Source organism: Hylobates moloch, unplaced genomic scaffold (assembly GCF_009828535.3).
Source record: "Hylobates moloch isolate HMO894 unplaced genomic scaffold, HMol_V3 SCAFFOLD_12, whole genome shotgun sequence".
NCBI classification, from domain to species: Eukaryota; Metazoa; Chordata; class Mammalia; order Primates; family Hylobatidae; genus Hylobates; species Hylobates moloch.
In genome coordinates this window covers 58698028-58723257 of record NW_026652287.1, presented here as the reverse complement: position 1 = coordinate 58723257, position 25230 = coordinate 58698028, and the positions used below count along the sequence as shown (strand labels likewise).

Sequence of the window (25230 nt, the reverse complement as noted above, 5' to 3'; positions counted from 1 at the left end):
ACAATGAGTTCTGTGAGCGCAGCCCACACAGGAAATATCCAGGACTCCCACCACATCCCAGGGCTCTGAGACCAGAGGGGCTGCCAGCTTTCCCGAGAACCTGAGCCAGGCTCCTGCCCTCACGGGGCCTTCAGTCTAGTGGGCAAGTCTGGAGTCAGTTGTCCCTATCCCTTCTCCTTCACATCTTTGCCCCAGTGTCAGGCCACATCGGCTCTCTCGATGACAGAGAAGCTCTATCCCCTTCCAGGGCCCCTATGTCAGGATGGCCCTGCCCCTAGCCCAGCATGCCTGCCAGCCTTCCCTGGTGGACTGTGAGCCCACAGGACGGCCAGGTAGCAGAGGCCTGCAAACACCTGTTGGCCATCTGCCCCGTACCCACTGTGCATTCAGAACCAGCCAGATGCTGAGCGCAGCAATGAACCTGAAGGTAAGGTCCTAGCCTGGGGGCGGGGGCGGGGTGGAGGAAGGCACATGTGCTTTAATTGGGGAGCCAGGTGGCAGTCAAGGGAGTCAACTGGACAACGTGAATGACTGAATGGGAACACTGGCTGGGTAGAGTGTCAGGGAGGATGTGCTGAAGAGGGAACCCACCGTGGAGCTGAGAGTAACAGGAAAAAAGTGCCTCCAGGCAGGAAACAAGCCATGCAAAGGCCCTGAGCTCACTGACACTCCCAACCGCAGTTCCCTCCCACCACAGCTGCTTCCCACTCTTCTTCAGACCCTGCCCCATTCTGTTTCTGAAAGTGAGCAGATGCCCTGCCCAGCCCCACGGAGTATCCAGTGGGTGCTGACTATCTGTGTGAAATTGACAGGTGCTGCACCACCCTGGGTCTGTGAGGGCCTTGGTGGCTGTTCCCAGCCTCATTATCTGGTATAAGCAGTGGGAGGCAGGGGGCTGGAGTGGAGCAAATGGCAAGGCACCTCCATGCTCAGGTCAGAGACACCGTCGCTCTCTGCGGGGTGGAACAGGGCCAGCCGACAAAGGCAAATACACCAGGGCAAAGACACAGATGGAGGTCAAGAGCCACCATCACCATCACCCTCAACAAAGGCGTGTATAGGGATTGGGGGAGAGGGGATGCCAAGGTATGGACCAGGGATACTGGGCACTGGAAATTTCCTCGGGGACAACTGCCTGCCAAAGAAACCTCGGTACCCATGGAGCCACTAGAGGACAAGGGGTTGAGGGAGAGGGGGCTACAGCAGCCGTCCCCACCCTCAAGACATCAAGCACACACATGGGCATACACTCACATGGAGTGGGCACCCAAGCACACTCATTACACACACTTACCCATGCAGATATACACACGGCTCTCACAGACGCTACCCATGCACGCAAACCTCAAACACACATGCAGAAGCACATGAGCACACACAGTCACACTAATGCACACCTACACATATCCCTAACACATGCACACTCACGCGCCTGCACACACATGTGCATACAAGTGCAGATAGCACCCACATACAGGTACTCACCACCCACATTCCTGTAAGCACTCAAATACAGACACACAGGCACACGAGATGCAAACACAAACACATACGTGTGGTCACACACGCATCTATTTGGGCCCACACACGTGCCACGCCGGCACATTCCAGCCTGCACTCGCCCATCTCCAGGCACACGCCATGTACACTCATGCCTATACGCGCACACGCGGACACTCGCCCCTACCCCCACACAGGCACTTACACCCCAAGTCCCGGGACCTCCCACACCCTGGGCCGCAGCGCACCGTGCGAGTGGAGGGGGTGAGCTCCCCGGCAAAGGCGCAAGGAGGGTGTAGGGTGCGCGGTGTGGCTGTGGGCTGCGGGCAGGGGCCGGGGGCGTGCCCGGGTCGGTGCCGCGTGGTGGGAGCAGCCGGCGTGCAGGTAGCGGGGAGCCCCCGCGCACCCAGCCCGCCGGTGATTACTATGCGGCTGCAGCTGTCTCCGGCGCGGTGACGGCGCCTCTAATTGATCTCATTATCTCCCCTCCGTAAGGTGAAGTGCGGCCGCTCGCGGGGCCCGGGCGCGGGCAGGGCCGGCTGGCAGCCGCCAGCCGGCGGGGGCAGCGCTCGGCCTCGGGGTGGCACTACCGCCGGGCGCCGCGCCAACGAACGCAGGCGGCGGGCGGCTCGGCGGCCGGGCTCGCGTTCCTGCACCGCGACCGCGCCGGAAAACACCCCGGGGCTGGGCGGCGTCTCGGAGACGCATTCCTTTGTTACTCCCACCGTCTTTGGTAATGATTATTAATGCCATTATGTCCCATTTCCCCTCACCTTCCCCCGCTCCCAGAGCCGCGCCCGCGCGCCCGATCTCCAGGCGCTTCGCTCCTCCTGGAACCGACAACAATGATCCTCAATTAACCCTCTGCCAGGGCTGCCTGCTCGTGAATGGGGCGCTTTTCCGGCTCGCGGGCGGCAGGCGCCCCAGCCCGGGCGGGGGGCCAGCCTCCGCTCCCCCGGCCCGACCCGCGGGGGCTCGCAATCCGCCCGGGCGCCGGCTGGGGGTGGCCTCGCAGCTCCCCCGGCCTCCCTCCAGGATGAAACTCGCCCTCTCTGGAGGAGAGAGGGCAGAGACGGTCCGAGAAGTTGCAGGAGGAAAGAAAAAAAAAAAAAAAACAGTCAGTTTGTTGTGTTTTCCTTGGGTTTGTTTTCTTGCCAAAAAATTACCCCCTTTGTCTTTGCGCAAAAGAGGCAATCCGGGCACCTTCTGGTGGGCACCGAGGCGGTGCCAAGGCGCCTTTCTTCAGGGCGGTTTCTATTCCTTTTCTAGCCTCACCAGATACATTTTTAACATAAAAAACACTATATTTAATTGGTTATGGATCTCTGTTCTCTTAGCACTACTGGATATCACAGAAAAACATTAGTACAGAGCAATTAGTGCAATGGCAGTAAACAACTAAGGCACTATTAAGCTGTGGGTGATTAAATAGTATTACTTTATATCCTTTATGGTGCTAGACTAAAAGATGGAGATTTAAGATATATATTTTTTCCATTAATATTAATATAAAATATAAATAACAGGTGTCTTCCACTTCTTCTTAAGGTGCAATTTATACCCAGCACTTCAATCTATAGAGAGCTACTTTTCTTATTGAAAAAAAATCTCTTTCTTTATACACTCCAGGGCAATATTTCTTATCTTCATGCACCCGGATATTTAAGCAGAAATATTATTTAATTGGAGTTACGGACTCACGCGAAATAATGCCCATACCTATAGCACCATTAAAAAATAATAATAATAAAGCTTCCATCCCATTGAAATACGCTCTATCGTATCTATCTTTGCAAACAGCGAATCGGGCATTATGTGGAGAATTGACTGCAGGCCCGGAAAACAGGCGGGCGGCGGGTGGGCTGGGGCCCTGGGGCTGGGGCCGGGCCGCGTGCACCTTGCGGAGGCCCACCCAGGCCCCGGCGCCCACTGCAGCTCAGGCCGTTCCTCCTCCGTGTGTGTAGATCATCCTGGAATTCTGGCACATCTTTCCTCGGCATCTGATTAAGTTAACAATGTGCTGCTATTTGCATGCAGATTTGCCGGGGCTTTCTCTCCAGCTGCTCCCAGAGACTTGGTCTTTCTCTGCGTTGTGATAGCACAGCAGTCCCTAAATGCAATCTTTGTCAGACCCAGGTGTGCTCTCATTGAGGACGCCTTCGTTCCAAGCAATTTCTCTTTCTGTAGCATTTATAAGGCTCTATTATAGTATAGCCACATCTGGAGGAAAATTCTCCTATTAATTATATACTTTTACCACTAGGAAGACAGATTCTAAAAGATACCAACATTTTTGTTGTTGTTGTTCTTATTTCTTTGACAGGCTGCGTTTTATTTTATTTTGTTTTGTTTTTCCAGGCATTTCAATATTTAAAGAGCCATTAACCAAGGGGTGGGGGGTGTGAATTTCTAGGGGAAAAAAAAAAAAAAAAAGAACAACAGAACTAAAATCTCAGTGTCAGCCCTGCCTTACCTCACAGGGACAAGTCAGAGGAAAGGTACCAACTGAGATCTCTCAGAAGACCTCCGGGCTGGACAACGGATTCAGGATGAGGGCCTGGCCAGTGGGGAAGAGTTCCGTTCTACTGGAGTTTTAAAAAAGGTGGGGGGGGGCGGGGGAAGAAAAGCACAAGTGCTATTAACCTTTAACCTAGTCTTCTCCCAGGTGGACATTCAAGCGTGTCACCAAATTGCCAGACAATCTGATTTCTCTAAAGTCAAAAAGCAGAACCCAATTGGATCAGCATGGTGATCCCGATGCGGAGTTTTCTTTGTGTGATGGGGTAATTTTTCAATTAGGTTGGAGACAGATTAAAAGCAAAATCTGGAGCTCAGAACTCATGCTCATCTTTCAGAAAAAGACAAGAAGAAGCTTTGCCCAGGGAGTCTGAAAGTTACTTTAGAAGCAGGTGGGTTGTTTTGTTTGTTTGGTTGGTGTTTTTGATTTGTTTTCAAATCTTTTGGTACAGTCAGATTAGATGGGGGGGCGGGTGATGGAGAGAATTAATGTAGGAAATATAGGAAAAGTTTTAACCATGGGATGGTCCCTTTCTAAATTATAATAAATTTAAAGGGCTAGAATTTTTTATTCAAAAATTATTTTGCAAAAGGGTGTGTACTTCGTGAACAAGAGTCCATGCATGAGTATGTGCGTGTCTGCATGTGGGTGTGTGCGTGTGTGGGTGTTCTATGCTGGGGAGACTGCACGCACACATACTTGCACACACTCACACACGCACACACAAAGAAAGCTGAATTACCTTGAGAACAGGGAAAATGGAAATGGAACCATTTTCACTTTTCAAGCCAAACTTCATCAGGTAAAAATCCAAGCAAGATATTGGTCACTTGAGTCCAGATCCTATGATGACAACGTGGAAACTCTCTTCTCCAGACTCACCTCCCCTGTTCCAAAGCTGGCCTCAGCAAGATCCCAGGGCTGTGTCCCGGCAGTACCAGGGGCGGCTCCCAGCAGGCCACATGTGAGCAGCAAAATCACACAAGAGAGGCCTTTCTGAGTCCTGCCTCTGAAGGCTGGAGTCACTGCTCCCAGCTACTAAATGCCTCTGCTCACTGGTGCTAACCCCTTTCCCTCAAAATGACCGATTGTTTTCACTCTCTCTCTACAGACAGAGGCCAGAAAGGCCCTGCAATTAGGGCCCATCTTTGGACCATGCCTCAGCCTCAGTTTTGTCAGCTCTGAAATGGGAAGAGCCAATCCCATCCTAAGTACATGCATGAGACTGTCAACCCTGTTCTAAATAGAAATGATAAATAAGGGTAAAGTTTACGCTGATTCTTTTTTTTTAGGTCTCATTTCCTCCAAGCCTTGATGCTGAAATTAACTGCCCTTCTTTCACCTTACGAAAACAAGAAGCAGTTTCTAGTTTCATGACACTTAAGGAAGAATCTATGCAAAAAGGTGGCAGATATTAAATGCATAGATTCTTCAATGTATATATATTCTTTCTATATACATATATGCACACACATATATATATGCATATACATATATATATTCTCTATATATGCATTTAAACATATAATGCAAAAAGAAATAATTTATTTTCTAATTTGACTCTTTTGGGGCCGCTGTCTTTTCCATCTCCTGCTGGCTGGCAATGCCCCCTCCTTTCCCCTACAGATATCCAGATACCCTCCTGCAAAAATAGAGCAGGGAGGCAGATGCAGTGATACTAGATTACATCACTGGATAGCATGTGGCATTGAAGGGAGAAAAAAAAAAAAAAAAAAAAAAACAAGAAAAGACAAATGACATTTTGCTGCTATGGTGTGCTATTTTAGTGGTGATGGCTTGACTTTTGGCCCAAACGCATATGCCAATGGCAAGGCTAACTCCAGGGACTCACAAAAAAGAATGTGTGTTCACAGCTGTACTGTACACCAATACAGATTACATGTTTTCAGTGTTGCGGCCACAACAGAATGCTAATTAACATACTGGAGTGATGAGAGCGGCTGCAAGGGCCTTATTGTTCCATTATTTCATGAAGCCCAGCTGCCTTTGTTTATGTCACTTATCCTCTCGTGCCACAGGTTTTTACTCCAAAAATACTATCCCAATACAGCGTTAATATTTAAAAAACAAAGAGGTGGCAGATTGTCATTTTTGTGTCAGTCTCAAACTGCAGAACTGTTAAGCTGTTCTGGTTCGGTATTTAGAAATAATTTAACAGCCATATTCAGACACTGCCTGCATTCTAACATAATGGCTGAATACTTGAACCAAGCAAATGCATAACTATCCTGACATCACTTATGAGATTTAGATTGGTCAGTTAATGGAAGTCTTTACCACAATCAATACCATAACAGCTTCTTGAAATGAACGTGATTTTTTACACGGAGTGCTGCAAACAATAACTACAGAAATATACTACCTTTGTACCCAGCACAAAGAAGCTAAAATGCAAAATTAAGAAGCAATTACGTTTTTGCAAACTAGTATTACAGTTGATTATTAAAAACAAACACTTTCAAAAATACATACTTATCATTTAATAATTGGAGGGCATTAATACCCCCCCGTACCTGATTAATCATTTTTTTACACTTTTTAATAGCTGTTTCACCTACTGGCTACATTATCAGCTTGCTGTTAAGTATTGATATTGATGATTGATGTAATAATGATTAAATAAAAAGCCATATTTAGAGCTTGATTTTTGTAACATTTTTTGTCATAATCTTCATTCAAGAGAATACTGTCTGCTGTTTAGTTTTTTTCCCCTCTGTTTTGCCTGGATTGTGTGTAAAAGTGACATTCTATAAAATACAGATTTCCTCAAATAGTGTTCTACCAGCAATCCATACATTCTACAGTAATTTGCAATCATGGTCAGGGGAGGTTGTTGGCTCAAGCTCAAAATGTTTATGGCGCATTGCTTCCCCAAAGAACAAAAACACCCTGGGGTTTTAGTTCAAATTTCCCTAAATGCACCTTTATTGACATCAGGTACAATAGTTGGGGAAATACGTAATACCCCAGCACAGACGCCATTCAACCAGAGTCATAAATTAAGTTAGAAAAGGTCTCCCCTAAAAAGTATAGCACTCCACTAATCAAAGCCACGTTGTTGCCATTGCTACAGAACACGGAAATCTTCCCAACAGCCAATTGAGTGAACAAGCCATAGTTGCTTTTTAACGAGTTTAACTGGTAATCTCAGATAAATGGAGAACTGTTTGAAGTGTCTGCCTTCTCCAAGGCAGTAATGAGAGGATTTAGAGCATTCTGCATCCCAAACTGTGTATAACCAAGAGAATGCCACAGGTGTGTCACCATCCACGTTAGAGTGCTTTCTCAGCAATGGCCATCCCCCTACTGTGGACACAACATAGATTTTTTTTAATTGGATCCAGGAGCTAGCTAAATTATCCAACTGCTCTGTGCTTAAACCCCCAGCTAGCTTATGTACCAATAATAATAAACCTTCCATAATAGCAGCTCAGCCTATTACTATTTTTTTTTCTCTTAACCTAAAAGTGGAACCACTTTATTCTGATTGCAGCCACTGAAGAAACTCCTGAGTTGGTTTCCTTCTAAAAAAAAACATTGCTCAAGAATTACAGAACAGACCCAGGTTAATCATATTCAATTATGCACACACGTATTTTCAGAGGAGAACCTGCTTATCTTATGGTACAGGGAGAAAATAATGTCATAATTCATCCCTTTGCAATTTGTGGAAGAATTTTGTTTTTTCCTTTATAATTTTTATTTGCCAGGTCAAAGCAACAGCCAGTCAAAACCACACCCCGGGACAGTGACAGCAACATCGAGACTGCACAATCGCAGACGGGTCGGACTCAGTTGACATAGCTTCAGTGTGATCCTCCACATTTAATGCATTCATGTTTCATTTGCAAAAAGAAAATCTGAGCCCTGTGATACCATTCTGGTTTTCAGAAAAGTGTTACATTTATAAATAAGAGATAAAAATCCTTGAGTGGGCAGAAATAGTATCATCAAACCAAATACATGGTTCCACCATTTGGACATATTTTTAACAATCTTAATCCCACTTAAACTTTGCGAAAACTCTATTGAAAATTTAACCTTGTGCTCTTGAAGCTGAAACTGATAAAACTTAATAGCAACAAGGCAGTGAAACACTAATAAACTCATTATAGACCACATAAATGGGATGTCTGCGTGGCTGCCAGACAGCGCACATAAGCGCCTCAGTTCCAAAGAGCAAAGGCAAGCAAGGTAGTGCGGCGTCTGCATGGACAGTTGGAGGGAGACGATTTGATAACATTTCACAACAAGTTTGCTAAATTTACTGGATCAGGCAGTTCATTTAGAAATTTCAGATGCTAATTATAGGTGGGCTACAGACAAGCTGGTGTAAAGAATGAGTTTTCCTGATGCCTGAGAGCCACATCAGGGTCTACATTTGCAAAATGGCTCCTGAGTCCTCAAAGCCCTTTCCATGTGATACTCCTTCACCAAGAAAGGGGAGCGGCTAAGGACCCAGCCTCCACCAGTCCCCTCCCTCGGACCCGGTGAGCTTCTCCCCTGTCGAATCCGTGGAATCCTCCCTACCGTTGGTTTGTAGCAGAGGCCACACCTTGAGATCTGCTCGCTGAATTCCACCAACTCATAACTTGTGTGGCTCACATGGCAATTTAAGAAAAGATATGTAAGGGTCATCAATTTGTTGAGTTTCAAGTAAAAATAGAGATTCCTGCTTTTGCTTGAAAAATCCAAAGCTCCAGCAACATTAAACCCACATTCCCCACGGACAGCCACCAGGGTGCCTTCTCCAGGTGGTCACAACCTCAGCCACTGATGGAAATGCTGTTGCCCTCGCAGGCACATCAATGGGATGTCCGTGTGGCTGCCAGAGAGCTCATAAGTGGCTTCAGTTGCAAAGGGCAAAGGCAAGCGAGGTAGTGAGGTTTCTGTGTAGACAGATGGAGGGAGAGGATTTGGTTGTATTTGGCAACTAGAGTTTTGCAGCCGTAGTGTGCACCATTCAGAGAATGCTGATGAGAGGAAAGATATGGTCAAAAGAAGATACGCTAAGGAGAAACTGGAGGATGGACTGGAAGACCACGACTTGTGTTTCGGGCCCCACCCCACCACGTTCCATCAACATGTGGCTGCTGCAGCCAGCTCTGCCCTCCGTGAGTCTCTCCTTGCAGAGAGTGGGGGAGTATATGCTTCCTCCTTGTCATCACAAGAAGAATCTAGGAACCCAGGAGGGACAGGAGTAGGAAGGAGGGACAGAGGCTCTGCCCTTGAGTGGCTCAAAGTCTAGGTGGGGAGACCAGGCATGAAGCTCAGACAACCAGAACCAAGGCACGGGGTAGGAGATGGTGGTCCAGCCATGCAATGGATACTTTAACAAGCGTGAGAAAATGCTGTGCTTAGCCTTGGAGAGCCCACAGCAAAACCTACACGGGAAGGTGCAGGAGGAAGGACTGGGACACAGGAAGGAGGAAAAGAAGGGAGAGATCAAGCTGGTAGGCAAGACCGTGAAGTGCAAGCCTCTGCTTGTGGGTGTGATTCCCTGTGATCTGTGAGGCCAGGAGTCAAGATCAGAGCGTGCTTGCCCCTCAGCTACTCCAGACTCTCAAGTCTCACTGTGCTGCTGCCATGGGACCAGCATCACCAGCACTTCCCGGGAGCTGAAGGTGAGCAGCTCGGGCTCCACCCCAGACCTCCTGAATCAAATGCGCGTTGAAGGCTCTGATCTATCCACCTGGTAGAGAAAGCCAAAGGGATCGCTCCAGCTCCCCACACTCCACGTCCACATGCCCTGGGCTTTGCCATGCATGGGGCACGCAGGTGTGAATTGCAAAGGAGTCTAAAGGCACTCCAGGTGCATTTCTAGCCAAGACAGACAGCCAGTCCATCCACCTCAATGGTGTTTTTAGACCATCAATAAATATGGCTTCAGTAGTCAGAAGATGTGTAATTAGCATTAAACTCTTTTATTTTGTGTAAGTTAGAGCTTTGTCTGAGACACTTCATTCAGGAAGTAACCTGGCACTCAAGATTAAAATGAAATATTAGCATGTCAGCGGTGGCCTCACCACGGCACGCTCCCCTCCCGCCCTCCAACCCTGCAAGGGAACAGCATGGAACGTCCCAAGCACCCCAGCAGAAGGGATGTGGTGGAGGGGCTTTCAGAGGTGAGTGGTCAGACTTTCTTCCATGGAAAAAGGGCCACTGCCCCTAGCAAGTGAGAAATGGAAAAACTGACCCTTGTCGAAGGTGAAACAAAATAAGCGTCATCCTTTTATTGCATTTTCTTTCTGCTCCTCAAACTCATCCAGCCTGTCGCTGCCTTGGGGCCTTTATACCTGCTGTGTCCTCTGTCCAGGCGCTACCATCCTCATGGGACTCAGTGTCCCCTCCCCAGAGGGCCTTCCCTTATCACTCAGTCTCAGTCAGCCCTCAATCCCTCAGCTTCAGATCCCCTTGTTTGAACACTTGGTGTGACATTTGCCCTAACAAATGGTGTTCTGGCTTCTTCCTATAGAATAGTATTTGTGTATTTATTGCCTGACTCCAACTGGAATGTCAGCTACAAGAGGGCAGGGACTGTGGCTGTTTTGTTCTCTGCTACATTCTCAGGGCCAAAAACAGTACCTGGCTCATCAATTAGGATGAAAGAGAAGAGAGGGAGTGGCAAGGGAAAATAGGGGATAGATGGATAGATGATAGATAGATAGATAGATAGATAGATAGATAGATAGATAGATAGATGATAGATAGATAGACAAATGATAAATAGATCTAGAGAGGAAGAAAAGTAAATAGATCTATCTGTATATAGAGAGATGCTAAATACATAGATAGATTGACAGATAAGATGATAGATCTAGAGAGAGAAAAGGAAGGGAAGGAGGAAAGGAGAAAGGAAGGAAGGAAAAAAGGAAGGAAGGAAAGAAGGAAGGAGGGAGATAGTTAGATATGATAGGTAGATAATAGATAGATAGACAGACTGACAGCTAGCTCAACTGATCGGGCACTTTGGCTGACATGGAAGAACATGGTGCCCACTCTCAAGAGTCTTGCAATTTAGAAGGGAAAGTGACAGAGCCAGAAAGCGTTGCCCAGCAGCCGCTCACAGTGTTGTCAGATGTGACCAGAGTGGCACAAGATTAAATGGCAATTAGGGATTCAAAGGAAAGGACCACGAAGACAGAGGAGAACTTGCTGTGGGCTGGAGGAGTTGGCGTGGGGCTTCCTCAGGGGTTTGGGGGGGTGACTTCCTTGCACTAGATTCCAAGAACCCGGCTAGATGTGAAAATCCCAAACAGTGCCCCAAAGTTTCACAGAGATCACCAGACACATAGCAAGATTTCAGATGATACATAGAGAAACTCCTATTTTTTAAAAAATGAAGGCTTATATAACTCTTTTGATGTTTGATATGAAAAATACATAACTGGCAAATTCAACCAGAGATTTAGTGGCTATTATTATCCAGGACAAAGCTAAATATAATATGTTATGGGAAAAAGTGTGCCTACTTGAAAACTATTAAAGTCCACAAGCAGGTGGTTCTCACTCTGGAAAAACTCCAAAATTAGGTGTGAGAATGCTGGCAGTGGTCAGTTTAGAGCTAAGGAGTCAGCCCTCCCACTCCCTGCAGAAGCAGAGCCCCCGCAGGGAGTGCCTGGGAAGGTTACCTCCACGGGAGTCCTTGCTACACAGGACCTGGTGGTCAGCTGGGTTGTCCAAGGCAGACGTGGGCTTCGTGGCCCTTGCCCACATTCGTAGAAGTGGCAATGGTATGTTCAAGCACACCACGGCCTCCCTGGGAAGCATGTTTCCCCCACCAAAGCTGTGTGGGAAGCAGGAAATACTCCTAGGAAGAACTGCAATGGCTGCTCCTGCCTCTTGCAGGGGCAACAAGCACTAGCAGTCCCTTCCCTTCTAAAGGAGAGAAAGGGGGAGGAAGAGAGAGGGAAGAGAGAAAGACAACAGAGAAGGGAGGGGAGAAGGAAACTTTGGGGAGGAACAGGGACAGGAGAAAAAAGACGAAGAAGAGAAAGAACAAGAGCATCAGAGAGACAGAGAGAAAGAGAAAGAGAGAGAGAGAGAGAGAGAGAGCACATGCCTATCTAAAGACCAAATGCTGGCGAAAGTCCTTATCAGGAAGAAAAATTTTAAAATGCATGAACTCTATTTATACCCTGAGTAAACAAGATAATTACATGTTCGTTTCATAAGTTGTGCCTTGATTTCAGATCACCAGTGACCATGAATGTTTGGATTTCATATAAGCATGTTTAAAAGCCACGGGTCTTGACCCTCCGACCAGGAAGCTAAGCTTAGTCAACACTTTTCACACTGTGATCAAGGCGTAAAGCGCGGAGTTGAACAAACTAACATTTTACTCTTGGAACTGAAGTATAAGCAGGAGAACTGATGAATCTGCTAATTGTTCCATTGTTCTTCCCTGCTCTTCATATTGGCATATACCCCTTTTATCACCCAAAGTACCTCTTTTGTATACATATGAAAAGAAAAACACATATGACCCTGATGAATATAAAGGGTGTTTTTCTTTTCTAAAGAGTCATCACTTTTTGCTGTTATCTTAAGGCCAACTTGCTTGTGTACAGTTCATGCCCTGGCCTGAGAGCGTGCTGGGACTGCCTGCAATGCACCCTGTGCATGCTGAACACTGTCTGGACACCCCAAACTTAGCCTGTCCCAATTTCCATCTTTCTTCCTGCAGTCACTATAAGCCTCAATCAAGAGAAAGGCAACAGCGAGTTCTGCAAGAGGCTGGTGAGGTGATTCTCTTTTATTGTTATTTTTTAAGACAGGATCTTTCTCTGTCATCCAAGCCGGCATGCGATGGTGGGATCTTGGCTCACTGACCCCTGGGCTCAAGCCATCCTCCCACCTCAGCCTCCCAAGTAGCTAGGATTGCAGGTGCACGCCACCATGCCCAGCTAATTTTTGTATTTTTTTGTAGAGTTGGGGTCTTCCTATGTTGTCTAAGCTGGTCTTGAACTCCTAGGCTCAAGTGATCTGCCCACCTCAGCCTCCCAAAATGCTGGGATTACAGACATGAGCCTCTGTGCCTGGCTAGGGTGATTCTCTTTCTCCCATTCCCACTTTCCCTGTGTCAGTTCAGCAAATGGTTTTCTAGTGGCTCCATTCTTGGCTATATCCCAGTGAGTCACAAATACCTTAATTGGGCACACAGCTTTGTTCACCATGGGGCTCCAGCCTACACCTCCACTCTTGCCTGCTCTTATGCTATATCCTATACATCTTATACCTGTATCCTAATTCCAATGAAACAGAGATGCTTAACATTCTCCAACATACCTATCCGCCCTCGGTTTTTCCAGATTCCCCCTCTCTTGTCTCTGCTGGGAATGACCACTTCAATTCTCCCTCCCAAATCTGCAAATGCATCTGACAAACCCCTGCCTTCTGCAAGAAGCTTCTCTTTTGCCTTCTCCCATCTCGATTGGTGAATATTTTCCTGGTCCCTCAAGGTCCAGCTCCAAGGCCAGCCCTTCCATGAAGCTCTTCCTGAGCCTCAAAACTAGCCCAGTTTTTCCTCTCTTTAAATCACTGCACAGTGCTGAGCACAGAGGAAGTGCACAACAATTATTAGCTTCTTTATTATAGTCAACAATTTATTCTTATTGCTTTTATTAACTGATCTCTCCCTCTCGCCTGAGAATTCATGGCTCTCCATTGAATCTCAGAGGTGACACTGGTTGTGTTCTACTTTGTGATGTGGTTTGTGATGTGTAGGTTCTTCCCCTCTGTAGCTGTAGCCCATCATTGCCTAGGATGGTGGTTCTGGGTAGAGTAGCCGGGGTCTCTGTATGCTTCCGCCAGCTCAGAGTGTACTGAAAAAGTGTGCACCTTACTTCCCTACAGGCAACGTTCTTTTAGGCGCAGTTGTCAATGAATTCTCAGGGCCCCAGGAATCCACAGCCCTGGTGATAGCCTGCCTCCTGAGAAAACTCAAGGGATCAAAACAGCAGTGCTACCGAGGGTCATCCAGACCTCAATGGTAACTGAACATACATGCTGCCGATGCTGGGTGCACAGAAGATCTGGATTGCGGCACTCTGGGCAGGTGGGGAATAGGTCGGGAAATAATGTGTCCCCCTCCTCTTGTCAGCCTAGATTTCTAGGGACCTTGTTGCAGCCCACCAGGTAATAGATAAAGACCTGCTGCACAAGAGCCACATCAAAGTCTTTCCTTAATTTCAAACCCCAATTTCTCTCACAGTCTTTTTTTCTTTTTTTTTTTTTTTTTTTTGAGATGGAGTCTCACTGTGTTGCCCAGGCTGGAGTGCAGTGGCACAATCTCGGCTCACTGCAACCTCTGCCTCCCAGGTTCAAGCGATTCTCTTGCCTCAGCCTCCCAAGTAGCTGAGACTACAGGCATGCATCATCACGCCCAGCTAATTTTTGTATTTTTAGTAGAGACAGGGTTTTACCGTATTGGCCAGGCTGGTCTCAAACTCCCAACTTTGTGATCTGCCCACATCGGCCTCCCAAAGTGCTGGGGTTATAGGTGTGAGCCACTGCCCCTGGCCTCTTACACTCGTAAACAAGAACCAATGGTAAGCCCAGCAGTCCTTTGTGGGGAGGAGAAAGAAAAAAGCTTGATTTTGCCTGCTGGAGGCTAAACCTTAAATATTGAAATTTCTTTCAGATCCCATTTCTGGCCGGGCGCCATGGCTCATGCCTGTAATCCCAGCACTTTGGGAGACTGAGGGGGGTGGATTACTTGAGGTCAGGAGTTTGAGACCAGCCTGGCCAATGTGGCAAAACCCCATCTCTACTAAAATTACAAAAATTAGCTGGGCATGGTTGTGGGCCCCTGTAATCCCAGCTACTCAGGAGGCTGAGGTAGGAGAATCGCTTGAACTCAGGAGGCAGAGGTTGCAGTGAGCCGAGATCACACTATTGCACTCCAGCCTGGGTGACAGAGCCAGAGTCCGTCTCAAAAAAACAAAACAAAACAAAAAAGATCCTATTTCCACTGCCCTCCTAAAAGCAAAAGGGAATGGTGGTCCTGGTCTCCCTCTATGTATTCTTCCTCATGGCACTGGGTCCTTTCAGCCCAGATTCACTGCGCTTGGGTGAAGGAAAGGGTCCTCCTGGCCAGTGAGAATCAACATCACTGCCAAAGACTGCTGACAGCCCATATCACACCCGCACACACTCACGACATATGTCAAGGAAGGCCTTGTGTCCCCCAGAAGGTTACAACTATTGAGGGATTTGGAAAAAACTTTAAAAACAACATATATTTCTTCCCCTATTTTCTGTCTCACCTGGTCCATTGCCAGGAACATAAAGACCATCTGGATGGGCCAGGTATACTGATTCACACCTGTAATCCCAAAGCTTTGGGAGATGAGGTGGGAGGATCGCTTGAGGCCAAGAGTTCAAGACCAGCCTGTCAACACAGTGAGACCCCATTTCTATAAAAAATAAAATAAAAGAATGAGCCGAGCAAGGTGATGCACACCTGTAGTATTAGCTACTTGAGAGGCTGAGGTGGGAGGATCACTTGAGCCCAGGAGTTTGAGGCTGCAGTGAAATCCAATCACACCACTGCACTCCCACCTGGACAACTACAGATGGAGACCCCATCTCCACAAACATAAATAAATAGAGACTACCTGGGTCAGTGAAAGAGAGAAGCCATTTTCTCCTCACTTCTCCACTGACTCACTCTTGCAGGAAGGCAATGGTTTGTGTCTATTTTGCTTTTTTTGCATGACCTTCCTTTTTTGTTTTAATTAGCACGTCTTGACTGGGCTCAGTGGCTCACGCCTGTAATCCCAGCAATATGGGAGGCTGAGGCAGGCAGATCACTTGAGGTCAGGAGTTCAAGACTAGCCTGACCAGCATGGTGAAACCCCGTCTCTACCAAAAATGCAAAAATTAGCCAGGCATGGTGGCGTGTGCCTGTGGTCCCAACTATTCGGGATGCGGAGGCAGGAGAATCACTTGAGCCCAGGGGGCGAGGTTGCAGTGAGCCAAGATCGCACCACTGCACTCCAGCCTGGGCAACAGAGGGAGACCCTGTCTCAAAAAAAATAAATAAATAAATAACATGTCTCAAAACAAAGGCAATGCTTTCCAAATATACAAGCACCGCTGAGAAATTGTCAAAATAGATTGCTGTTCTTGCCTTTTTTCACCCCCTTTGGAAGAAGACAAAGAAGCAATGAGCAAAGTCCTCACTAAGCACCAGTTCCTCAGTTCACCCACAGTGCCCAGGGAAAGAGGTAGGACCAAGGTTCTTGAAGGAGTAGGCTTGGCAAAGGAAACTCTCCAGGCGAATGAGTCACGGTGGGAGTAGCTCGGTCAAGACAGGAGTGACTGGCCCTTACAGGACTTCCTTCCACAGGCCTGGACCCAAGAGTCGTAGAACAGCAGGGAAGTGGCCGGAACGTCTGAACCATGGACAGTGGAGCCAGCCCACCTGGAGGCCCTTTGCTTCTTTGGAGTCCAAGCCTAGTACTTTCTGCAAAGCAGCCTCCTAGAGGACCAGACTGCATCGCACTGTTCCCAGCCGACTACCTTTACAACAAAGTGTTGAAATGCAGCTCTCATCTTGTGGAGCTCACTAGGAAAGTCGCCCGCCTCTGCCTGGAGGACTGGCACACCTCTGCCTCTGGCACAATTGCCACTGCAAGTATCTGAAAACACTTGGACAGGGCCTTGAGAATGGCAGCTCCCAGACTCAGAGGACCTTTGGTCCCAGGGAGGCTGGGCCATGGACGATGGTGAAGTTGAAATGTTTGAAACTGAGATCCAACCCAGATCTCTCTTCCTGCACTTTCTCAACTGCCCATGCCCCACTGTGCGAAACAGACACCCGCAGTAGGACCAGTGGCAGCAGTGAGGCATCATGGGTTAATGTGCCTCTTTTTTTAGTTGGTGGTGTCTATTTGCAAAGCTGACCTAATGCACGGCCTCACAGCTCTCGACCTCTGAAGGGCCAAGAGGGACACAGGAGCCTTTGTCTTATGTCAAACAAAAGGCAAAGTCACAGCGGAGTGGACCCTGAAGTGATGTGGGATGCCCGCCGCACCCACCCCACCCCGGAGGACGCCTGCCTTGCCAGGCTGCCCGCAGGGGCAGATTCAGAGTGAACGTGGCAGAAGAAATTGACGTCCAGGCTCAACCCCACCACCCACCTGGTCCCCACTCTTTGGAAGGTCCTACTCCGAGTGGCACATGCCAAGCCCAGAGAGAAGTGGCATTTCTCTGCACCAACAGCTGGCACAAAGAGAAAGACCTCCAAAAAGAAAGGTCCATGGCGCGTGTCTGACGCCTTCATGGAAGCCAGTCATTTCCACTTCGCCAGGCCTCTCCCTGGATGCTCTCCCTCCATAGTAAAGCCCCCCAAAGCTCTAACAATTGGACCCTCATTACAAAGCAAAAAGCACCATAATTAGCTCTATAAAGTAATCAAGCCCCATTAAAGGGAAAAAAAATATGACATGAAGCTTTTGTTTCCAGAAATGAAAAAAAGAAGGCTTAAAAAAAAAAAAAGAAAAGAAAAAAGAAAAAGAGAAAAAAAGAAAGAAGGAAAGAGAAGAAAATCCAGCAGCAGCATCAGGGATTCCAGAAAAGGAGAAGCTGTCGCCCAGGCACACAGGGAGAGTTCTCCCGTCGGGTGCCGAATGGCAAGAAGGGTTAAATTTATGTTCCATTACAAGTCCCCTTTTTTTTTGGTTTCATCTTCTCAGTAAAACACATAACTTAAAATGAAATCAAATATTAAAAATGACAGACTATATAAGTGCTGTGAGTAACTTCAGGTCACGGAGGGAGGGAAAAGCCGGCAAGTTGTCAGGCACTATCTGTCAGAGTGAATTAGAAACAATCAACAGAGACTGAAAGGGAAGGTGATTGTTATTAAGCAGCAGGGCTGTGAGCAGGCTACCCAGATGTGGTCATGCATATAAAGGACAGGAAACAGCAGTTTAATTCAGGAAGCCCTGGCGAACAGGGCAGCAGAGAGGAGAAAAGTCCTTTGTCGCTAATAAGCTGGAAGTTACTTTGATAACAGCAGGGTTAGACTCGAGAATAAAACACATTTCTTTCACTACCACACACCATTAATATCGCAAAAACGTGGTTGGAAGAAATGCCCAGTGCAAGGCGGGCTTAGCCAGTGGCCTTCCCCAGCAGAAGCCTGGGAAGCCGGACCCCAAGTCCCCATTTCAGCAAACGCCTTCCCTCCTTCCAAGGCCAGGCTCTTTCTGACCGCGTCGGACCGACTGTCACCTTCCAGAAATGTCATCTGACCAAAAAAGAATACTGATCGTGTTTCATTATTTCCCGGCGTCAGACACTGCCATCTCTGTGGCCTGTGGGAAAGGTGCAAGCCCGGTAAATAGCCTCGATATAATAAAGTCCGTGCATGCAGCAACGAAAAACAATTTTATATGCAGACAAGGCCCGATTTCATAAGAAATTACTTATGCAGGCGTTCTGCAATTATCCTGTGATACTTTCAGGCAACAGTCTGACAGCAGTTGTGCAAACAATAAAGGGATTACAGAAATAAAAACAAATAATATTACACACACAGAAACTCCATGTTGCATGTGAACAGGATGAAGGGAGGGTACAGAAAACAAGGGAGCCGGGCAGGGGCCAACAGGAAGTGAGGTCCGGACCCGAGCCGACCCCGTCCCAAGCACTTTCACTACGCCCAAGCTCGCTGCATGGTACTTTCGGTAGAAGGAAATGCTCAGCAGCTATCTGGGGGCCTGCCCCAATCTCCTCCCCCAGCTCTGAAGATGCTGGGCCACCTGCTTGCCTCTCTGACCCGCAGACTCTTCTTATGGGGGAAGCTGAGGTCTTTGGCTCCCTTTGAGGAAGGAGCAGAGTCTGGACCAGGAAGAGGTGAGCAATAGGTGGGCAGGGCAGCCCTGACACTTTCTCTCACTCAGCAGGTGGCCTCACACCACAGAAAGCATCTTGTCCTTCCGCCTGTCCCAGGGTCAATGCAGGCCCTGGGTCAACTGCCCCTGTCGAGTTGCAGCCCAGAGACCCGAAAGCTTCGTTCAGCATGGCGGAGGATCAGGACCGCTGCTTCCCAAATGCAGGGGAGAAAAGTCAGTGGATCAGCCACACGTGAGGGCAGAATCGGACTCAGAGGAGGCAGAAGTGTTTTTCCAAACAGCCCTTGCCCAGGTGGTGTGGGGAGGGGTTGTCCAACTCCCCACAAGGATGGAACTTGGCCATCCCCTCCCTCATCCCCACTGCCGACATTGGTAGAATGGGTGGGCACCCTGTAACTCAGGTGCTGGGGAGACAAGAAGGAAAAGTGGAACCAGATGCCTGCAGAGGGGCGTCCTGACTGCCTCCCCCAGAAGACAGGGACTTCTGCATCGCTGCCCACATCTGAGCAATGGCCTACCCATGCAGTAAGGAACGCTGGCCTCCCCGTGGCACAGCCACATTCAGCAGCATGAGAACTCAGGGCCAGGAGAAGCGTGGGGCCAGGGACCTGCAATGCTCCAAGCCATTTGCACCTCATACGCTCCAGACCAGGCTGTCCCGGGGGCAGCTCAGGGCGGCACTGGCCAATCCTCGCAGAGAGCCCTCCCCACACCATGCACGCTGTGTCTGCCCCTGTGCTCAGGAATCACCAAATACAGGCCCCAGCTCCAGCCAGTCCACACACACACTTATGTTTACAGAAAGTGTTTTGAAAACTTGAAGTTGTTACCAACAACAGAGACAAAATTTTAAAAAGAACTGGATTCCTTTTTTTCTGACTTTTCTTTTAAAACTCTGAAAACCTGGACAAACTCGGCCCACACTCCTAGACGGCTGTAATGGATGGAAGCTAGGTGGTAGTGGCGGTCCCTTTTGATGGGCCAGCTTTCCCCAGGCTGCTGTGTGCACACTCAGCTCCATGCATTTACCAATTGCACTCTAAATTTGGGGTTATGACAGCTCCAGGAAGAGACCTGCCCAGGTCACACAGTGACAGGGTGGGCCATAAGAACACATTCAGGAGCAGAGTCCAAAACCTGCCCCAGGCTGAGCTGCTTCAGCCTTGATTGTCTTTGTGCAAAACTTTCATGGTCTGACCCTAAAATGGGCCTGCTGGAATCCCTGAAGGGCATCCGAAATCACTTCTCCAGATACCAGAAACTCACAGCCAGCATCCTGGCCTGATTGCATCCTGAGTGTTGGCATAAGTTAGACTTGGGCAGACCTTGGGTCTTGCCATTCCTGCATGTCAGAAAATTCAGAAAGAAATGTGGATTTGTCATATATTTGGTTTGCTTAAACCAAAATGCAGCAAGTTCTAATGATTACAAGTTTCAGAAGCAAGGGGGCTAGTCAATCAACACAACAAGTGATTGCTAACCACTCAGTGGGCCAGAAACGGTCCTAAGGACTGTGAGAGCTACTGAGATGAAAAAGACACAAACCCCACCACCCAAACACAAGCTGGAGCCTCAGTTTACCACAAGTGGCCCCCAAGCTGTCTGGATCTGCCTGGGCATCCCGGGGGAGGTGAGGAGGGCCTACTGTGCTCAGGTGAGAACTGAGCTGGACACAAACATAAGTGCGTGGGTTCTGGTTCTGGCTCTGCTAATGACTTGCTGTGTGATCCTGGGCCAGTCCCTTACCCTCTCTGAGCCCCAATCTTCTCACCCATAAAAGGAAGATGGCTTTGATCATAAAGGTTTCTGCTAGCCCAAGGGTTCCATGAGCCTAGGAATGATCTAGAATTCAGGAGGAGAGTACCACTTGGCAATAATACCTGCACTACCCAAGGGAAAGAGGCCTAAACTATAACCACCAAGACTCTTCACCCTTAAACTCACCCTGCATGCATGATGACCCATAATGACCAGTTTCCCTGCAGTGAACAGGAGATGTCTGCAACTCCCTGAGGGTCACTCTTCTCTTCTGGGCACAGACTTAGCCAGACCAAGGCTCCCTGATCAAAGGAAGAAGCACAGTCTGTACAAGGAAGAGGTGAGCAATAGTTGGGCAGGGCAGCCCAGCTGGACTCTGTGGGCTGACGTGGGATCTGAGGTGAGAGAAGTTAAGCGGCCTGTGATACCTTCCAGAAGCCCTCTGCCTGTCCCTCTCCCCAAGCACCCATAGCTGGGAGGCTCAGGCCTCCTGGGGCTGCACGAAAGCTCATGCCGGGGCCTGAGGAGCTGCCATGGGCCCTGCTGCTTCAAGAGCAGGGTCCCCAGTGCTGCTGTCCATCTTTCTTGCACCAAAGAGCCTGAAATCCCTAATTCCCAGCTTTGGACAAGTCACCAGCTCATCCCTCCAGAGGAAAATGAAGGCCACCAAGAGCCAATCCAAGCCACTCATTCCTGGCACCTAGGAGCATCTCCACACCTGAAAAGGGAGAGTTTCTCAAGACACTCCCTCTGGTTAAACATGAAAGTTCACACTCTTCAGCATGGCCTACAAAGCCACGCCTGATAAAGGCCCTCCACCCCACCCATCCTCTCCCCAGGGATCACTGTCTGGCCACACTGGCCTACACGCTGTCCCTTAGACATGCCACGCTCTTCCCCACCATGAGGCCTTTGCACATGCTGTTCTTTCTGCTCGAATGCTCTTCCCAGAACTTCACCTTGCTCTGGCCCCTCCACGTCCTCCAGACCTCTAGCTGCCAGCGTCCCTTCCTTAGGGGGACCTCCCCTGACCACCTACCCTCTCTCAAGTACAGATACTACCCCTCTCCTTCCCCACCCATTCTCCTGTTTCATTTTCTCATGCATTTATTGCTCTGTGATGTCATCGTATCCACTGGTTTCCTTGTTTACTGCTCCCCACCCTCAACCTCCATAATATCAGTCCTCTGAGGACAGGGCCCTTGTCTGTCTTGTCCAACATTGTACCCAGTGCAAGAGCTAAGAGTTCAGGCTCTAAAATTGGGAAGAACCATGCTCGAACCACCAGGTTGGAGGCAGGAAAAAGGGATCAGGCTCTGAGGTCAGGAAGAGCTATGCTCAGACCTGGCCTTCCCAGGTTTGGGGCAGGCCACTTCTCTGGCCTCAGATCCCACATCCGGGAAATGGAACGAATCATACTATCTACTACCTGCTAAGGGTTTTGGGAGGATTAATTGAGATGATACCAAGAAATGCACACGCCAGAATGAGCTCCACTCTATCTTCTCTCTAGAGTTAAAATTATCTCTGATTTTGGTTTTCTCCCTGGGAAAGTGTCCACCATGGGACCTTACACACCGACCTTGTTCAGCAACTACAAAGGAGTTTGCTGGGATCTTTTCTTCCAAAAGCCCAGAGATCTCGTGGTGAAGATCGAATATGATGCAAAGCCCCATACACATGTGCAGGGCTTATCATCATTATCACATAGAAATTACAATTATTCACTCCCTCCTCTGTGCTCCCAAAGTACCTCTCCTGCAGCATTTAACTAAGGCAATTACTGCCGCGGGAAGGATGTTGACTCACTCATCTGTACCAGGACAGGGGCTGACTCGGGACAGCCCAGCCCACCGCAGGATCAGCACCTGAAGTGCAGACTGCCCAGGGTCCCCAGAGTCCTACAGATGCCTGGGACACAGTGTGTCTGTTACATAAAAGGAGGGTTCTATAGGCTCTGAGTGCCTTTCCTTCTGGAAGTCACTGGGCCTCCCAACCTGAATATGAGGTCTTTCTAAAGGATAAAGCTACAGAAGGCTGGACAACCATGCCCCGAAATTCTGCCTCCAATCTTTGCAAAGAGCTGTCTGGAAATCTACATTATGGTGGGACATGAAATCATTGTCTGATGTGTGTGATTCATTCAGTTACCAATGGTTGCCTCAATGTTTATGTAATCAGTGCTTAAGGGTGGCACTCTGGGCCAGGCACAGTGGCTTACATGTGTAATCTCAGCACTTTGGGAGAAGAGGCAGGTAGATGCTTAAGCCAGCTGTCCCCAAGCTTCTTGGCATCAGGGACCAGTTTTGTGGAAGATAACTTTTCCATGGATCGGGAGGCAGTGAGAGTTTCGGGTGAAACTGTGCCACTTTAGATCATCAGGCATTAGATTCTCATAAGGAGCACGCAACCTAGATCCCTCACATTCACAGTTCACAATGGGGCCTGAGATCCTATGAAAATCTAATGCAGCCACTGACAGGAGGTGGAGCTCAGTTGGCTCACATGAGATCTGGTTGTTTGAAAGAGTCTGAGACCTCTCCCACCCCTTCCCTTGCCGCCTCTCTCACCCTGTGATGCTCCTGCTTCTCCTTCACCTTCCACCATGAGTAAAAGCTCCATGATGCATCACCATCATGCAGTTGCAGAAGCTGAGCAGATGCTGGCGCCATGCTTGTACAGCCGGAAGAACCATGAGCCAAATCCACCTGCTTTCTTTATAAATCACCCAGCCTCAGGTGTTTCTTTACAGCATCACAAACAGGGCCTAATACATAAGACTCCAAAAGGATGAGTGTCCAGTGCAAAGAATCAGGAGGGCATTGATGAAGAGAAGCAGCAAGAGTCCCAGCAGGAAACCTGAAAGTCCAGAAAAGCCTCTGGGGCTGAATTAACCCACTTCCAACCCATTCTTAACCAGCTCATCCGAGGTCCAGACTACTTGGGGCAGGATTCAACTTCAGGGCCCAAGAAGCCTGTGGTCTGGAGCCTGAAAGTCAGCGAGAGGCAGGGAGGATGGTGCCCACATGTTCTCTGCCTGTTTCTAATACCTGCCCCCTTTCTTGGTCTCCAGGGGACAAAATTTGTTTTTGGATATAAAGTTTCAATCCTCCTTCCAGTTCATGTGACCCAGAAATTATTCCAGGATGTATATTTCCAGTCTGGGAAAATCTCCCTACCTTTATGTGGCCAATCCCACAGAACACATAATTGTTCTTTATCTTCTAGGAGGCCCAGAGCATGCCAGGGTAGTTAATTTTTTAAGATGCATACCATGACCAGGTGTAGTGGATCACACCTGTAATTCCAATACATTGGGAGGCCAAGGCGGGAGGATTGCTTGAGCCCAGGAGGTCAAGGCTGCAGTGAGCCATGACTGCACCACTGCCCTCCAGCCTGGGTGACAGAGCGAGACCCCATCTCTATGAAAATACATAAATCAATGAAATAAAATGCATCCCTCTGTGTCAGAGAATCTGACGAGGCTGGAGCTACTGTCTACTCTACAGAGTCCAAGAAGCCCATCCAAAGGATATCTGTGTCTCATTCCCAGAGGACACACATGTCCCTTCTCTTCCTCCCCCTCAGTCTCTACCCTGCCAGGCACCTGGGCAGGTAGTTCATCCTTCTCTTCCCTACCCATCCCAATTGGGATCAGGGGAAATGGCACCTTTCAGCACCTCCTCCATCTCGGGAGGCAAGCAGAGTGGAATGTTCCAGAACAAGCTGGTGTACTCACTGCCCCCGGAGGAAGCCAGTCTTACCCTTCTCCCCTATCTGAGGCCTGCGGCATGGATGCTAAACTGGGCCTTCCAAAACTGTGAGCATCCGCGTGGCAGAATCCTCACCATCAATGTAGCAGCTAAATATTGTAAGGCTCCTAACTCCTCCATCTGTGTTTTGCCTCCCAAGAGGGAAAATAGTCTTCGCAGACATTCCCTTATCTGGCAGGCAGATTCTAAACCTTACTGGCAACTGCAGGCTTGTTTTCCCAACCAAACAGCTATGGAACCAAAAATTGCTCCTGCCGGCGATATGCTGTAGAAGGAACTAGCCAAACAGCTCAGTCTGGAAGCCCGGGGCCCGGAAGCCTGTGGGTTGTCACCGTGCCTAGGGGAGACCCAGTGCTCCGAGAAGTCACTGGTGCCAGGGGGGGGCCTGCTCATCCACTGATGGAAGCGACCACTGCTGGTTTTCGCTGTTCCTTTTTCTTAACACGAAATACACCCACCAAGAAACTGATGGAAAACACTCACCACAGTGTGAAATCAACACTTTCTAACTCAAATAAAGGGGGTAAAAAAAAAGGAAAACTTCCAACTCTTATGCTGCAGATATATTTCTCCTACGATATTACACGAGGCCGTAGCACCACCACTGTCCCGTGCTCTGCCTTCAAGTGCACCTTGGAGCCCCAGACCCTTGCTTCTCAATTTATGGTACTTCCCTGAATTTTTCTTATCCCTTCCGATTCTTAATACCGGAACCCTGCACCTGTGCAATTGCTAATAAACCAATATCTGATGATAACCGTGGAAGCCTAATTGATAGAGGCTTTTATCGACTGGC

At 48.5% G+C, this 25230-nt stretch overlaps 1 protein-coding gene across 14 annotated transcripts in view; it reads right to left on the bottom strand.

Annotated features, from left to right (window-relative positions):
• The window catches only part of ZNF536 (zinc finger protein 536), a 493271-nt gene that overhangs the window by 339918 nt on the left and 128123 nt on the right, over positions 1-25230 (bottom strand). For 2 of the 14 annotated variants that reach the window (XM_058424653.1, XM_032170354.2), the window contains exon 1: positions 4761-5159. The exons of the other annotated variants lie outside the window; for them this stretch is intronic. The gene's annotated coding sequence lies outside the window, so the exon portion shown is untranslated. Of the gene's footprint in view, positions 1-4760; positions 5160-25230 lie in introns of those variants that run through there. 14 annotated transcript variants of the gene reach the window in all.